Below are 18,803 nucleotides of genomic sequence, written 5' to 3'. Positions count from 1 at the left end.
GCTAGATTATACCAGTAAAGAAGTACTTCATTCATTAGTTATGACCCTTAAAAAAAAGTCTTCCAAATCTTTAAGTAAAATATTTTGCATTTTGTTCTCTATGGTTTTAGAACCAATTTTTAAATTTGCATTATAATTCTTAATAAGCTGTGAACTCAAGACTTTAACATCTCCCTGTCCCACACCCCTATCCAAAGCACCATTATAACAGGGAGGTTAATGATATATGGTTTGTCATTATTTTAAAAATGAAGTTTTATAAATTCTACTGTAACCCTTTCTGTACATTAGATTTTCCCTAGTGGAGAAAGCCAAAGCACTGCATATTTGACTATTAGCAATATTAAGTCATTAACCTTGACAGTGCTGAAATGTGCTATGTTGGCTCAGAATTTCGTCTCCAAATTTTAGTTTCCAAGCTAGAAGAACTGAATCCTTTTCATTTAATTATCTGAGCACTTGGGCCCCCTAGAATAGGGCGGTGGTAGAAACATTATGCAAAAATGGGGGTTGGCAAGTCTGAGCATGACTCCAACATATATTTACAGAGTGTCTTACAGGTGCCAGGCCCTGTGTTGGACACCAGAGGATGCAATAGTGCGAAGCTATCAGATCTTACAAGGCCATGGAAAGTAACAGTCAGAACAAGTAAACAAACACACACTTATAATAATGGAGAAATGCACCCAATATAAACCTAGAGGTCAGGAAAGGCTTTCGTGAGAGAGTGACATTGGAGCCGAAGAATGAATTAAGATTTAGCTGGTAACAGCAGATGGGCACAAGCATTCCAGACATATGGAACATCTAAGGAGGGAGGGTGCTAGATGCCTGGGACAAGATGAAAGACAGCCTAGGTGACAAAAGCAAAAGTGTGAAGGCAGGAATCTGGCTAGAGACAGGGGACAGATTGTATTAACCATTATAGACCATGCTAAAGACTCTTATCTTTTTCTAAAGAGCACTAGTGTCTTAGTACATTTTCTATTGCTATAACAGAATACCTGAGACTGAGTAATTTATAAGTAAGAGATGTTTATTTAACTTACAGTTATGGAGACTGGGAAGTTCAAGACCAGATAGCCATATGTGGTAAGGACCTGATGCCGCATTATAACATGATGGGAAAAACAGAAGAGCAAGTAGACATTTGCAGAAAAGAAAAGAGGACAAAGGGAACCAGATACTTTATAACAACCTATTCTCACAATAACTAACCCAATTCTTCAATAACTACATTAATCCCTTTCTCAGGATCCCACCATCTCTCAATACCTACAAGTTTTGGTAGGGACAAACGGCATCCAAAACATAGCACCTGGGAAGCCAATAAAAGATTTTAAGCAAAGCAACTAGCTGATTTCTCTGACTATAGCACAGAGAATAGATGGAGTAGGAGTGGTGAAGAAAAGGCAGAATGTACAGGTAGGAAGGATTTCAATATGAGATGATGGTGTCTTGGACTGTAGTGTTCATGATGCAGACAAGAAGTGGAGACAATTTGAGAAATATTCAGAGGGCAGACTCCACAGGATGTGACAATGCAGTATACACATGCATGTTGAGAAGACATGTTGAGGGGATTACTGATGTCTAGATTTTTGGCTTAAACAACTGAAAGGATAATGATACTGATACCATTCACTGCAGGGGGGGGGCAGGGAGACACAAAGAGAAAATCAGGCATATGGGAGAATATTATGGGCTCAGCTTGGAAACTGTGAGTTTAACTACATTTGGTTTGCAAAGTGCAGACACTAAGTCCATTGGTTAGATGTGGGTTCTGGAGCTTGAGAGGAGATACGTGAGTGGAGATAGATACTTAGAAGTTATCAGTTAACGTTGGTGAAAGGAAAAGACCTGTCCTTAATTCCATGACTTTGAACCAAGCACTTCACTGCTCTGAGCTGCAGAAAATTTTATCTGTAAATTAAAAGTATTTGACAAAAATTTCAGGAATTAAAATAAATAATATTCAAAGTAGTTTGTGAATGTTAAGGTACCATGAAAGTGTTATGATGCTGATGACAGTGCTGGGGGAAGAGGAGAGGTTGGAGAGGCCAGTGATGGAAATGGTTAGTATAGATAATTGCATGAGGAATTTTTCCCCAGGACTATTCTTTTTGCACTTAAATGAATACTATGTTTTTCTTGCCTGGAACAAAGTCATTGATTTTATGTGTTCTGTAATCTAAGCCTGATTCAAAACTGGGAAACTAGTATTCTTTAAATTTAAACCATAATAAATCAATCCTTTGTGAAGGGGAAGGTATGATAATCATTAAAACATGTTGAAGAACGTCATCAAATGGTTATAAACCGTGAGGAGGAGGTGGTGTTCCATGAAGGCATTATTCCATCTTTGCTGTAGGCTGTCTCTGGTCATTCACTTTGGGCAGTTTGTTTACAGGGTTATTGTTTCAATTGCCTCACCCAGCAGTCTGCCACTCTGTTGTTCCAAGGGAATTTGAGATTTCACCAACTCTAACTGGCATAAGATAATTCTAGATTTCTCTTTAATTTTTTGAAATCTATAAATGTCTTGCAGTGTTTTTCAACTTCAAAGTATTTGATTTTACAGGAAGCTGGTCATAATGATTTTCTCTGGGAAGTGAAAATTGAGAATCTTGTGTGAGGATGTGTGCTTATGAGAGAGAGAGGGAGGGAGGGAGGGAGAGAGAGAAAGGTCAAGAATGATGAAGCAAGTAGTGGTACTTTTTTATAGACCATTCTGAACTGTTGCAAGCTTTTATGTTTACTTTTTTAATTTTACAATAGGAAATAAATAAGTAATAAGTTTAATAGAACCTCCTAAAATAGATTACCTAGGTTACTTCTGCATATTTTACTCAATTCTAAATCTATATCTACAGAGGTAAGTAGGAACTTGAAACAGTAAACCCAGACCACGTGGTTCAGATATCCACCCCTTAAATTTCTGACAAACTCTTTAGGTTGGTCATCTGTGATAGAAACATTTTTCAAGCATCATTTTCCTAACCCTTTATGCCGTTTCACTATTCAAAACATTTTCAAAGACTCCATAATTTTGCTTGATCCTCATCACAATATCTGTTGTTTTCAGACAAGGAAAACAAATTGTGAGAAACCAAATGGGGCTCAGAGGCATAGCAGGAGGAGAGAAAGAACCAGAGGCCAGAATTCTTTGTACTGTAGCATGGAATGCTCTAACTGCATTTTACCTTGTATTTTGTTGCACGTGAATTATCTCTTAAAAAATGGTTTCTAAAATTTAAGAAAGTAAAAAAAAAATAAAATAAAATAAATAAATAAATAAATAAATAAATAAATAAATAAATAAAATTTAAGAAAGTGAAGTAGCTGGAATGTCCAGATAATGTAATCACATTCTTCTATTTCATTCAGACCTGCACCCTGGTCCTTTCTTTTCACAACCTTACTCTATAATCCATAGAAAAACAGAATTGTATGGTCCTGGAAGAACTGGTCATTACGAATTTGAAAATGATGCTCTGTGTTATATGCTTTTACATTTATTTTAGGAATTAACTATTCTTATTATATAGTGAACATGAAGATGTAATAGAGAAAAAACTGCTTTTGGATATTAACTGACCATGGAATTCATTTAATGGAGGCATCCATTTACATTTTACAGAAAATGGAATAGAATGTCAGTATAAAGAATTACCCTCTCTCCCCAGAAAGAGGCTGTCACTTCTTATAATAAAGCCTTCTAGAAACAGATATTGATTAACTTAAATACTGACATCTTTTTCAAATATCCTTGGGAGTAAGCTTTCATTGCAAAAGTGTTTTCTTTCATTCCTATTCTATGTTGAGGATATTCAGAGCATATTATTTATGATGCTGACATGCACATAAGAATCAAAAGATTAGACTATTACATCCTTTAATAACTTGATCTTCTATTTCCATAGTTACCTCTTTTCATATGTTTCCATAAATAAAATAATGGTAGAAATCACTGTCTAAAGCTAGTGGTTGTCAACAGTATTAAGCTATGCTTTTAGTTTGCATCCTAACCAGGGATGTTTGCAGGTTATTGTGCCAAAAACAATACAGTTTTTGTATTGAATTTTGCCATGATATAAATTACATGTGTGGATTAGAAATGTTTTAAGAGAGAACAATTTTTCATGTGTTCAATCTTTCTTACTTAATAAACCATTTAGAGCTGTCCCTGTGGTCTTTTTACTACAGACAGCATTAAGTCAAACAAATTTTATTTTCTTCCAAGGTAATAGTCATAGAAGATTGCCTCTCAGAAATGCAAATGTTTTTTCTTTTGGTTTTTAAGATTTTCTTTGTTTTGTACATTCTGTAAAAAGTCTGAGGGTGATGCCAGACGTACTTTAGTTTATCAGAAAAAAACATAGAAATGTGTTAGTTTCATGATCGAGAGCTATATCCTTCCCTAAGGTGTGTACTGAACTGAGTGAAAAATGCACCTTTGAGTTCAAGTGGAAAACTTAAACAAAGCCATTTGTATTTTGAAAAGAAGAATCTCAATAGAATTAGATCATAGTAGGATTTAATTTATGATCATTTATTTTTCTGATTCTCTCTTAATCATTAATCTTACCAATCATCCGTTAATGGGAAGGGCAGGAGTATTAAAGTTTCATTAAGAACAATTCTCCTTTCTAGTAACCACTGGGGAGAAAACTACAAGTATATATTTTCTATAAAATTCCAGGATATGTGACAAGATTCTGTAGTAAAAAGACTATCTTTCATTGGCAGTTTGCACAGACTCCCTGGGGCATATGTGCTGGGGGAAGGGGAGGTAGAGGTAGGGGGAAGGGGTTCAGACACTTTCTTAAATAAACTTCAGTCAGAATTTTCCAGTCAGGCACCACCCAAGTGGATGGAAATGAAGTATGAATAGCTTTAGATGCTCAGTGGGTCCAGTCTATTTATGCATGGCACCATCTTACCAACCATGAGCACTGCTCTTGCCTTAATGGGGTTTATAGTCTAGTAGAGGAAGTAGACAATAAACCAATCATTAAACAGGGAGATGAAGCATCATGATTGTGTTAAATGCCATAAAGACAACTATCAAGCTGTGAAAATTGATAACCAAGGATCCTGATCTAGTCCGATGGTGGAGCAGGAAGAGGATGTAGGAAAGGCTTTCTTTCAGAAATAATGTGTAGGCTGGGGCTGAAGAAAGAGAGCCAGGCCCAGGGGAAGAGGATGAGTGTACTAGACAGAAAGAACAGGTCATGTTCTGCCCTGAAGCAGAAAGATACTAAGGAATCTTTGGAAAAGATAATAAGGTTAGCTGGTCTATGAAGAACCAGCAGGGAAGGAGGAAGTGGAGCCGCAGAGGCAGGGGGGTCAGAATATTTTAGACATATAATTTTAAGGTTTACTTCCCTTAAATGATTTATCTGAGGGGGTATGTTGAACAAATATTTACATAAGTGGAACTAAACAGGCATGGGAAAGCATCACGTATAGAAGTAGAGAGGTAGACTCTCATGAAATATATTTCATTTGAAGACTTCTCCACGATCATCTCCCTACTTACATATCAAATTGTCTCAGTATGCCTTGCCTTGATTCTCAATCTTTAGAGTTCTGTTTGGGGAACCTGGTTTGTTAGTTTTCTTTGAGGAAAGTGTTTTTATTGAGGTAAGGAACAGATGAAGCATGCCAAAAAGGAAAAATTCTACTAGGTTCCCAAGGAAATGTAGAAATACTTTCCTTCATTTAGTATGATAACACTTGAAGATTTAATTAGCTCTCAGAAGGCATTATCTAACCATGTGAATATATAGGCACGTGTAATTATATAGAATATATTATACATGTAATATATATAAAACAATTGAAAACTGTTTAAATCATAAACCATTTTGACATTTTATATGCTTTATAATTTGAGTTAAGTGGCTAAGACCTTGAAAATTATTGTACATTCACAACACTTTAACAAACGGATAGCTTAGGGGGAAGAAAGGAATTTTCATGGCTATTTTCTGAATGGCTACATTTAGATGTGGAGCTTTTAAAAAGACTTTGATTTCATTCCAAAGCCCAGAGCCCTGCAAGGATAGGATCTTGGGAATACTGCACATTCCTTAAAGAATGCTTATCAATTAAACCATCTCATTTTAGTTTAGTGACCTTTTGTGGAGTGAGGAGCTAGCATTTCCCCAAATTATCTCACATGAAGAGAAAATAAACACTATAATAGATTCTTCTGATAGCTACAAAGTGGAAACAACTGTATTTTTAATTAAGCTTCAATAGCAGATATTTTCGCCAAGGACAAAACAGCATGGCACCATGACATCAGGGGAAAACATGCTTCTGTCAAATTTTATGAACAAAACAACAAAAAAGAATCAAGATTAGAGAATGAAAAGTGGATGCTGAGAGCTGACTCGACTCCTAGCTGACCTGGGCCCATTAAAACTAACAATATTTAAAATGCAAATTCCCTCTCTAAAAAGGAAAAAAAGAAGAAGCAACAGCAGTTCTCTCTCACTCAAGCTGCTTCCTCACTCAGTTACCAGGAGACAACTATGATTTCAATACACCACATCATTTTCATGACCACCATGGCCAGCTGTGGGGAAAGCAATGATAAGCTGCTTTTATTTGCCTTGTGGTTGCTTCCAGGTGCTTAGCCTGTGTATTATGTACCTCCTTTGTAATTTGCCTCTGAAACCTTCATTCTTTGTTCATTACATCTCTATAGAGGGAAACTAAAGAAACTATTAAACACCTATGTTGTGTCAGGCCCGGTATATACACAAAGATGAATGTGACATGGCACATTCCTTTAAGAGTCTTCACAGGGGCTGGAGATATAGCTCAGTTGGTAGAGTGCTTACCTCGCATGCACAGGCCCTAGGTTCAATGCCCAGCACCACAAAAAAAAAAAAAAAAAGAGTCTTCACAAATACTATGGTGCTCATCTCCACTAATTCCAATCAGATTTGAACCCAGGCAATTTGATACCAGAGTCTGTGTTGTTAATCATATTATGACTCTTCAAATATGTGGATACATGAAGCTTTGAGTGTTCCCTTCTTCAGAATGTATGCACAGTTCCTCATCCATTCTTTAAGTGACATGTCCTCTAGGTGGTCCTCTCTTCCCACTAATATAGGCATCAGATTTGTCAAGGTCATTGTCAGAGCTAAACAGAATGTTACAGTTTTGAGTTGACCAACTCAGAGTACACTAGGGTCAACCTTCCTGTGATATGAACATACATCTTTCTTAATGCAGCCAAAGACTGAAAAGATTGACTGTTGGAAGACTTTTGGGGGAAAAGGATGGAGAGAAGGGGGGGAGAATGTATGTTGTTTTATGCAAAGATGTTGGTATGTATAAATCTTTATGGTCAATTAAAAACCTCAGATTATGTGAACTGCAGATTATGTGAACTGCAGGCTAGTTGCCCTCATCTTAAACATGTACAATCGCCTAAACTAAGAATTTTGTCGGGGCTGGGGTTGTGGCTCAGTGGTATGGTGCTTTCCTTCCATGCCTGAGGCACCAGGTTCAATCCTTAGCACCACATAAAAAAATAAATAGATAAAACTAAGATATTGTCCATCTACAACTAAAAATTTTTTTTTAAAAAAAGAATTTTGCATTCACTATTCTTAAATTTAATCTTTGTGGGTTCAGTCCAGTACTAAAGCTTGTGACAACAAATTTAATGTCAAGTCCTTCCTCTGTCATCCCACTTCCACTTCCCCTCCCAACCTGGGTCATCAGATCCAATGATCAGGCCTTCCCCATCTTTACCCAGGTGCATACAGCCCATCTTCAGCCTATCTGCTATATAGACACTTCTTTCACAGAACCACTTTGCTAAGCTAGATGTGAATCCCTCCAGCTATACTCTCATCCATCCTCCATTCAGTATGTTAAATTGAATATCTTACTACTCAAAATTATATGGGAGATATTTTTTCAAGTGATTCTCTGAAATTAAGGTATACAGGATGATTCAAAAGAAAATAAAAACTTGGGGCTGGGGATGTGGCTCAAGTGGTAGAGCGCTCGCCTGGCATGTGTGCGGCCCGGGTTCGATCCTCAGCACCACATACAAACAAAGATGTTGTGTCCGCCTAAAACTAAAATAAATAAATATTAAAAAAAAAAAAAAAAAAGAAAATAAAAACTTCAAAAATTTATTACTAGACTGTATTTTCTGCTGTTTCTTCACACATGGATACATTCCAGAGTTCGTGTTTGCACTGCCTTTTGCTTTCAGTCTTGGGAAAATTAAGGACTACATTGCAAACACCTCTTCAGCTATGCTGCAAAGGGTATGGAATGAGGTAGTTTAAAATTGAATTCTGCAAAGAAATACTTTTATATACCCCATAAATCATGTGACTTCTCGTAGGACTGTCCAATTTTATGTGCTACCAACAGGAATTAAAGGATGATAATCACAAATCCAACCACTCTCAAGCAGTATGAAGACTCCTCAAAAAAAGTAGGAATGGAAATATATGTGACCCAGTTATACCCCTCCTCTATATATATCCAAAAGATCTAAAATTAGCATGCAGCCAAGTCAATGTTTATAGTAGCACAATTCACAGTAGTCAAGCTATGGAAACAGCACAGAAGCCTGTCAACAGATGAATGGATTAAAAATGTGGCCTATATATATACAATGGAGTATTGCTTAGCTATAAAGAAGAATGAAATTATGGCATTTACTGGTAAAGGGATGGCACTGAAAAAACATCATGTTAGGTAAGCCAGACTCAGAAAGGCAAAGGTTGAATGTTAGAAGCTAGTCCAAAATAAGGGATAAGAAAGAAAGAAAGAGGGAGGGGGAGGAAATGAAAAAGTGTGGGGGAAATTTCATGAATATAGAAAAGAGATCAATGGAGGTCAGGAAGGAAAATGAGGGGAATGGAGGAGAGACAGGAAGAGGGAGGATTAGTAGAATGAATCTGACCAAACTTTTCTATGTACATATATGAATACACCACAGTGAATTTCATATATAAAAATATATATGTGTAATTCTCTAATTTAAAAAGATATATAAATTTAAAAAGTATAACTAGATTAGAGAAAAGGGAACAGGGGAAGCAGGAGGGGAGGGGAAAGGAAAGTACTATATTCAAAAGTATTACACAAACTATATTCCATGCTTCTATGATTATGTCAAAATAAACCCTAATATATATATATATATATATATATAAATGAACTAATTTAAAAAAGACGATAATTGCAAAGAACAAAGAAAATGTGATTTGGAACTAGGTGCAGTGGTGCATGCCTATAATGCCTGCAACTCCAGAGACTGAAGCAGGAGAATCGCAAGTTCGAGGACAACATCAGCAACTTAGCAAGACCCTGTCTCAGATTATGACCCTGTCCCAAAATAAAAAAAAAAGGTTCAGGATATAGCTTAGTGGTAAAAACACCCTGGAGTCAATCCCAAGTACACACACACACACACACACACACAAATGTGATTTGGGCTGACATAAGATGGGAATATTCTTAAAAAATAAATTAATTAAAAAGGGGGGGGCATGGTGGCACATGCCTGTAATCCCAACGGCTCAGGAGGCTGAGGCAGGAGGATCGAAAGTTCAAAGCCAGCCTCAGGAACTTATCAAGGCCCTAAGCACCTCAGTGAAAACCTGTCTCTAATTAAATACAAAAAAAAGGTGGGGCTGGGGATGTGGCTCCATGGTTAAGTGCCTCTGGGTTCAATCCCCAGTACCCCCCAAAAAACACTATATATATATTTTTTTTTTTTAATGAGGGGCCTCATTGCTGTACTACTTTGCCTTCTGCAGAGCAGCAGTCCTCCTGCCCAGTCTCCTTCACTACCCCCATTCCTCACTAACTAACATATCCTGCTCCCCCATCATCTTTGACCCCCTTCTCCTGGCATGTCTCTGTGTGGAATGTCTTCTTAAAGATGCCAGGCCCTAATCACAAAGGCCTGTGAGATGGGCAGTTGTACTCTGTTTATCAAGCTAGCAGCCAGCTGGCTAGTCACTAAGCAGGGCATCAGAGCACATGCCAGGTAAGGTAAAAGGGGAGGCATATGCCTTTTTTGATCAAGATAGTTTGCATCTGTGCTTATGCATGTTAACTCCTCAGCTGCCATTGCCTTAAGTTTCTGATGCTGTCTTTACCTGTTGGCTAAGTAGTTTGGATTCAATGGTTAAATTATTTACAAATATGAAATGTGTTGTTAACCATTTTGAGCCATACATCACACTTCTGATGACTTGGTGCCTTTTTTAAACTTTATCGTTCTTTTTAGTTATACATGACAGTAGAATCCATTTTGATATAATTATACAAGCATGGAATACATCTTATTCTAGTTGGGATCCCATTCTTGTGGATACACATGATGATGGGATTCACTGTGATGTTTTCATATATGTGCATAGGAAAATTATGTCAGATTCATTCCACTGACTTTCCTTTTCCTATTCCCCCTCCCTTTCCTCCTTTCCCTATTGTCTAATCTATTGAACTTCTATTTTTCCCCTCCCTACCCTTTATTGAGGGCTAACTTCCACATATCAGAGAAAACATTTGAACTTTGGCTTTTCGGGGACTGGCTTATTTCACTTATCATGATAGTCTCCAGATCCATTCATATACTGGCAAATGTCATAAAGTCATTCTTCTTAGTGGCTGAGTAATATTCTATTGTGTACATATACCACATTTTCTTTTCCCATTCATCTGGAAACCTAGGTTTGTTTCATAGCTTAGCTGTTGTAAATTGTGCTACTATAAACATTGATGTGGCTGTGTCACTATAGTATACTGATTTTAAATCCTTTGGATATATACTGAGGAGTGAGATAACTGGGTCAAATAGTGGCTCCATTCCTAGTGTTTTGAGAAATCTTCATACTGCTTTTCAGTGTGGTTGCACCAATTTGCAGTCCCACCAGGAATGTATGAGTATATCTTTTCCCCCACATCTTCACCAACATTTGTTGTTACTTGATTTCTTGATGATTGCCATTCTGACCGGAGTAAGATGGAACCTCAGTGTAGTTTTAATTTACATTTCTCTAATTGCTTCAGACATTGAACATTTTTTTGTATATTTGTTGACCATTTATATTTGTTCTTCTGTAAAGTGTCTATTCAGTTCTTTTGCCCATGTATTGATTGGGCTATTTGGTTTTGGGAGTTAAGTTTTTTGAGTTCTTTATATATCCTAAAAATTAATGCTTTATCAGTTTTCCAAAAGTACTATAAAGCTTCTTCACATCCAAGGAGACTGGGTGACTTTTGTTGAATTTTTAGAGGTTGTAGAATGTTACAACCTCCAATGTTTTGGGATCACTCATTAGCACTTTTGTTAAGTACTGGAGAGTTCACCTCAGTGCAGGTGGCAAAGACTTTCTCCCATTCTCTAAAGATAGACTTTTCAACAAATGGTGTTTTTGGAAAACTTGAAATCCTTATATATGTAGTAGAATGAAATTTAACCCCTATCTCTCATCCTGCATAAAATTCAACTCAAAGTAGATCTAAGAACTAGGTACTAGACCAGAAACCCTGCACCTACTATAAGAAAATATAGGCCAAACACTCCAACATATTGGCTTAGGAACTGACTTTCTTAACAAGACTCCTAAAGCACAAGAAGTAAAATCAATAATCAATAAATGGGGTAACATCAAACTATAAAGCTTCTTCTTCACAGAGAAGGAGACTGGGTGACTTTTGTTGAAATTTTAGAGGTTGTAGAATGTCACAACTTCCAATATTTTGGGATCACTCATTTGCACTTTTGTTAAATACTAGAGAGTTCATAAATAAACCCTTTTGGGATTATTGATCTCCCTGAAGAGGAGCTAGTAAACATATCTTCAGCTCTGCTCTCTCACAAAGATTTCAGAAGAATAATAGAAATAGCCAGAGAATTCTAGTAAGAGAATTTGGTGTTAATACCCAATTCTCATACTTACTATTTAGTCATTTGGCTTTGACAAGTTATACCTTCTCTCTCTCAGATTCTCGTTTGTGAAATAGAATATTAATTTTAGCCTTAAAGGGTCTGCAAGGAATTAATCCAAAAGTACCCAATGAATATTGCATTTCATATTGTATCACAGAATAAGGTAAATATGTGTAATATTCATTAATATTTCAGTATACTCAGCTCCAGGTTAATTACAAAACAAATATTTTATGAGAAAAAAATCTGAAAATATTTAGAGAAAAAAATGTGTAGAAAGAAAAATAATACATACTCATTATAAATAAATATTTTAAAGGAACTATGTTTTTACATATGGGGAAAAGATTATTGCAATAATGGTTTTTAAATCCTGATGAATTATACTGAAAATGGTGATGGTTGCTTGCCCTGGCATTTAAGCAAAGAATTGGAGTAAAATGATTTATGTCAGTTAGGAAAAATTTCCTGATCGTTGAGAGTTGGAAACAATTATGGAAGCAAGTTGGATATTTTTAATAACAATAGATTTTTCATCAACATGAATATCCTGCTATATAATTTAAATGTTATATATCCTGAATATTTGGCTTAGACTAGGTGACATTCTGAGTTCATTCCTAGGCTTTTGATACTAGAATCTTATTTTCTACCATTTAAGTCTTTTTTTGGTCTGAGTAGTGGGTCTCCTAGGATGTTGAATTAGAATACAGTCCTGAGATGCAAGTGTATGGGTCTCTAATTGCACTGATGGGTCAGCCTCAGGGAACCTCAATACCTTGGCTTTTTTCACTTCTAAATAATAGAAACTTGAGTCTCTTATCTCTCTGTGTGCATTTTAATTATATATTGTGGTATATTCACACATGCAAATAACATGCTTTGATCATAGCCACTCCCTCCCCAATATCTTTGGTTGTCTTTTGACTCATTTAAAATTATATCCTTTTTGTAAATTAGGAAATTTCCATAAGACTCAAGTACCTCATTTGCTCAGGAATGTTATAAAACTTAAATATGTAGAAAACACTTAACTCAGGGCCTGTCTTATCATCATCTTCTTACTGCAGTTTAAAAAAAAAAAACTAAGGGATAAAAGCAAAATGACTGTGAAATTCTCAAGCCAGGTAGCTAACCATTCAGCCTCATGAATCAACTTTTGATGACTTGGTGACTTGAAAATAACATGATGACCTCTGTTCACTTCCTGAATTACTAATGAATGACTAAGCTTTTAAGAGGCATAAGAGAGGCACTGTCTCACAGGACTCTGATAGTGAGATCCCATAAGTAACTTCCGTCTCCCTACTGTGTGTTTGTCCATTCAGTTTGTTCAAAGCCCACTTTGGTACTGATCATGTTGTAGAGAAATGGTTGATTATGTACTTGCCCCAAACCCCTTCTCTGGATCATTTACCTTCATATCCCTTCATAAGGTATAGAGCCCCAATAAAAGTTTGTTGGTTGGGTAAACAACAAATGAATGATGAGTAAGAATTACTATGACATATAGACTTGGAAGTCAGAAGATCCTGGGCTCAAATCTAGGCTTCACTTCTTAACAGCAGTGGGATCTTGTACAGCTGGCATGTCCTTATTTGTAAAATAGTTTAAGTACCTAACTCTTAGAGTTTGTTATATAATATCTCTGCTTTGTATACATTTTGCATATAGCATTTTTCTTGGTAATAAGTAACGTTAATAATCATATTTATCATGATGATTTATGAAAAGTAATACAACTATCTTAGCATATATGTTTATTTTATTGTTGCTGTTTATTTTACTATTAATTTAATTGTTATTTATTGTTACCATTATTAGCAGATATGCTGGGATGACTCGCTGATAGCATTACATAATGATTAGTTAAAACTCTGTGATAGATACTGCCCAGACCAGACAACCCCATATGAATGCATTTTTATTTGGACTGACCTGGAAATAGGAGAGACTTTCAGTTCTCTTTCCTAAAAGCCCTGCCTCCACTAATGAAAGTTTTAAGATGTTTCCCAGCATATACACAGCCTCTTAGAGCCAATGATTAAGATGAATCTTAGAGCATAGATTATCATCACAAGGATCCAAAGAGGATGAATTTTAAACTTCGGTTAAACAGTGGTTCTCATACTTTGGCAACTATCCGAATAACTTGAAGAATTTGTTTAAACAGATTCTTGGTCTCCATCTCCAGATTCAGTAGGTTTGGGGTGAAACACCACTTTTTATTTCTAATAAGGACCCACATGGTGGTAATGATGGTGGCCTGGGCCCAGGATTGAGAGCCACTGAGTGGATGGATGTGGTTGAGGTAATGTGTAATGGGACTCCATAGCAGGAACGTGAGTGGAAATCTGTTCACTAAGGTGAATTGCTTGATAACTGTATGTGAAAATTGGGCTTCTTATTATCAGACTGTTTTAACCCTGCACTGGAGTTTTCTTACTTTATAAACTTTTCTTACTTTATTGGTAGAGAAAATGCTCTCGTGAAGTTTTTTTTTTTTAAGCTTTTACAAGCCTGATAAAATCTATAGACACTATTCCCAGAAAAGCATATATACATACACAGAAGCACTGCTTATAATTTTGAGAAGTTCTTGGACATCTCCCCACCAGCCCACCCATGGACTCATACCAGGCAACAAAATGCCTTGAGGCAAAGTCTTGGGTTCCCTTGAATGTGACGAACATTCTCTTCCTATATTTAACTTTTACAAATTTGTTTGTAAAATAAGAATAATAATAATAGTTATTAGCTCAAAGGTTGTAAACATTTACTGGCCTAAGGCATACATAATTGTCCTTAGCAGGTCTGGCACAGAAAACATACTTAAACATTTAATGTTATTAAAATTGTTACCTTTTCTATGGCAGAATAAAGGATGTAGCTAACCTGAAGTGAGAGGATGGTAGGAAGGAAAAGGTCAAGTAGGAAGGCTGGGAACATAGTGTCCTAGGTTCAGCAGTGTCATCACTAGAAGGTCTGTCACAGGCCTGTGAATGATGCAGATCTCAATGTCTGCCTGATTAGGCAGCAGTTATCAAGGACAGCCAGGATAGCAGCTGCCAAAGGAGGCGCTCCTCCCTAGCCACAGGGTCCTTCCCAGGATGGTAAAGAATGGTACAGTATGCAGGAGGTCCTCCCTGTGGTGACTTTCTGGCCACAGCCACTAGTGGAGCCTCTTTCTTTCCATGTGGACTCCTCAAATTTTGTTCCCTGCCACCAATCTTCTCCAAGATGATGATGCTTCTCCTCCAGGACTTCCCTCTTCATAATCAAGATCTTAATTTGAAACCAAAATACTAAATACTACCCTTTTCTCTCTGTAATCCAGCTACGACAGTGCTCATTCTTTCAGAAGTGGATTCCTCTGCCTACTAAGCAAAGAGTAATATTTCTGAGTCTCACTCTATTTCCAGTTGTATATTTTTGCTAAAATCTGGTCTGAGCCTGACATGCCATGCTGTTAGCTGAGAGTCAGTGGGCAATGGAGCGTGGCTCTGTGGCCTGAGAGTCACAATTTATCCACTCTGAACTATTATACTTTCCAAATGCCAATGCCTTGTCCTGCTCTCATATTGATGCTTCCTGATGGAAAGATGGAAATGAAGAGTGCTAATAGGTACATTTCCTGGCAAGAAGATGAAGAATCTTGAGAAAGAATCATCAATGATTAATGTTTGTATAACAGTAAAATAAGTAGGTGCATTGATAGTCATTTGGCAGTTATTTATTTAGCACCTACTATGTACGCCACAAAATAGAAAATGCAAAGAAATGTAACACGAGCTCTTGTTTTGTATGGGCTCATAATCCAGCAAGAGAGATAGATACATGCAAAATAAACAAAACACAAAATGAACCATACCAAGGGTTATGGAGTTAAGACAGTGTCTCAGGCCAGAGGAAAGGAAAAAATTAACTCTGATATAGGTATCCATAAGTTTCTTGGGCAAGGGAGATTTAAGCTTGATCTTAAAGGAGAAATGAGATTGCCCTTACTGAATACGATAAAGAAGGACATTCTCAGCTGTGGATTAATTTGAAGAAAGGCCAAAAATTGGGAATGTGGGAATGTGCTTGGTATATTTGGGTCAGTATGAATTAACCAGTGTGACTATAATATGGACTGGGTGTAGGAATGTAGCACTTGAGGCTAGTAAGACAAGTTGAAAGAGTATCGTGTGAAGGAAACTGAAAGAGTGCTTTGTCATTAGTTTCGATCCATCAGGGAAGTATTGAAGATCTTTGAGTAGGAAGATAACAAAAGCAAATCTCTTAACAAAAAAAAAGCCCCAGTGTCTTTGTGAAAACTAGACCATAGGTCAGGAAGGAAGCAAGACCTGGTGAAGCCAGAGAGGTGAAGTGGCTGGGAGAGAACAGAGAAGGAGGCATTTGAGAGACTAAATTTCACTACATGGTTCATGACCCCATGTAGTGAAGATAGAAGAGGGGAGTGGAGGGGGCCCTCTTTGGCTCACCCAGTCCCAGCTGGGATTACGTCATAAAGCAAACTGTGGGGTCAGGGGAAGAAATTGATCAGAGTTCAGAAGCCAGGTGGTGAGGAATACTCTCAGACATTCCAAAAGAACTTTTTCACCCTGGAAAGCCCACAAGGCAGCAAGCAGCCATCAACTTTGCATAGAACACCAAAATCACTGGCTCCCAGAACTGGAGTCTGACAGCTTTTAAAACCACTTTCAGGTGCTTTTCCAAGAGATTCTGATCTGAGAAGCTACGCTGGGTCAAGATAGGGGCCCGGCATCTGTATTTGTAAAGCTGCCAGGTGATTCTGATGCATAGCTGGATTTGGAATCTACTGTGGGACATTACCATTATGGTGAGGAATGTACAGAAAATGTAGGGTTGACACTCACTTTGGCCAGTGAACACTGCTGGCTTGGAAACCTTAGGTTTTGGTCTCTAAGAAAATGTAGGGTTGACACTCACTTTGGCCAGTGAACACTGCTGGCTTGGAAACCTTAGGTTTTGGTCTCTAATAGTGCCTCAAGCAGTGACCTTGCAATGTCTTAGCTTACACTCCATTCCTATCCCTGGTCCTCAGCAAATACATCAGGAGATGGGAGAGGTTGAATGCTTGATGATGTCAGCTAAACTTCTCAGAAGAATAACGTGCATATGGTCATCATTTTCAATCTTTTGCTCAATAGAAAAAGAAAGAGAACTTGGTTGTGTCACAGGGACACCATGAGGGCATATTTTTACAGGATGCTTTGCAACTAGAAAACAAGCTATGTCATAATACTATCCATTTTCTGCTAGGCTTGTACAACATTCATAGCATATTTCCCCTCTTATCACTCTTATTTCTCAGAAAATGACACTACCCAGGTGAGGTAGGTGTTAAAAACTTCCCTCTATACATAGGCTCTGCGGGATTCAGTGACTCATCCAAATTGAGACAACTTGAGCTGGTGCTGAATTTGCCGTCCTCCAGAGCTCCGGTTCTGCTTCTATGCCATAATAGAGAAGGGCAACATAAAGGCATTTTTCTCTCCTTGTAAAAGAGAAAAAATGGGGGAGGGGGAATTATTTAAACACACCTCACTCTTACTGCAATCACTGCATTGTTTTTCCTGTAGAAACACCCTGTTGGTTTTTAAATCCCTTTAAACCTCCCGGCACCTGTATGGCCTAGATCCAAGAATTATTACTGAATCCCTTGCTTTTTATATTCAGCCTCATAGGAGTTTTTGTGATGGTAACTAGCTCCTGGTTCAGTTGAGAATTTCAGAGCCTCCAGGAGTTTTCTTCTCCCATAGAAGCTAGAAACCTGCAGTGCTCAGACCTGAATTTATTTCCTTCCTCCCTCTCTTTCTGTTTCTTTCTTTCTTTCACAGGGTATGCTTCTCTCGCTTAGTTTTGCCATATAAAATAATGTCATGGCACAACCTGTATTGTTCTCTGTGATGATGCTTCTGAAATATTCACCAAAAGAGAGGGGGGTAGAAGGATAAGATGGGAGTCAGAATCAGCAGCTGATGATATGTGCCATGACTTCTCTTCATGGCAAGAACTGAGGCTGCAAACATAATGAGAACTTCCCAACAAATTCATTATAACAAAGCACAATGTGAGCTCACTGGGCACAAAAATAGGCTGAAGGAAAGTGACTCCCACATAAGACCTAATTAAATACTTTGATGTCAGAGAGCAGAGCAGGGAGGGGTGGAAAATCAAATCAGACCAACGTGAAGAGCCTAAATTCAAATGGAAAAAGGAAATATTTCTCTCTCTCCCTCCCTGCACCCCCTCCCCACAGCTCTCCTTTTCTTCTTTTGCCATGAAGAAGAATAAGATTCAGGAACAATGGGTTATAAATTCTTCAGCCAATTAGTCCAGTGCCTTACTACTGTTTATAATGCACAGAATGTCACAGGCTGTTTTGCAGCCGCCCCAAGTTGGTTTGTTAATAACAGGAAGCTAGCACTTCTCAGTACAGTGGATCAGCTACACGTGAAAATAAATGCAAAAAACCTGGAGGGGAATAGCAGCAGACTGAGAGTAGCCTTGATTTAATTTAACATTTGGGGGTCCACACACAAATGAGCATTTTAGTAGGCTTCATGGTGGAAGTTGCTGTCATTTGTAAAATATTCTGGCCAATTAGCTAATAGTGTGCTTGGATTTCTCCTGTTTTGATACAGTAATACTAAGTACATTGTGAAGCCCAATTATACAAATCATCCCCATATGCCATACCAGTCTTTCTTTATGAACTGTGTTTATAAATCCTGTGTGAGGAAATGTGTACTTCAGCAATTTAGACCATGTGTAAAAACATAGCCAATGGGATTGTCAAGAAAACAAGTTCCAGCCTAGG

General features: G+C 37.5%; 1 protein-coding gene across 5 annotated transcripts in view; it reads left to right on the top strand.

The window, feature by feature from the left end:
- The window catches only part of Slc25a21 (solute carrier family 25 member 21), a 519,050-nt gene that overhangs the window by 495,333 nt on the left and 4,914 nt on the right, over positions 1-18,803 (top strand). The window lies entirely within an intron of this gene.

This window comes from Marmota monax, unplaced genomic scaffold, assembly GCF_021218885.2.
Source record: "Marmota monax isolate L192 unplaced genomic scaffold, Marmota_monax_Labrador192_F-V1.1 WCK01_AAM20220418_F8-fsc00001, whole genome shotgun sequence".
NCBI classification, from domain to species: domain Eukaryota; kingdom Metazoa; phylum Chordata; class Mammalia; order Rodentia; family Sciuridae; genus Marmota; species Marmota monax.
The sequence above is the reverse complement of the archived record's forward strand: the minus strand, read 5'-3'. Positions and strand labels throughout refer to the sequence as shown.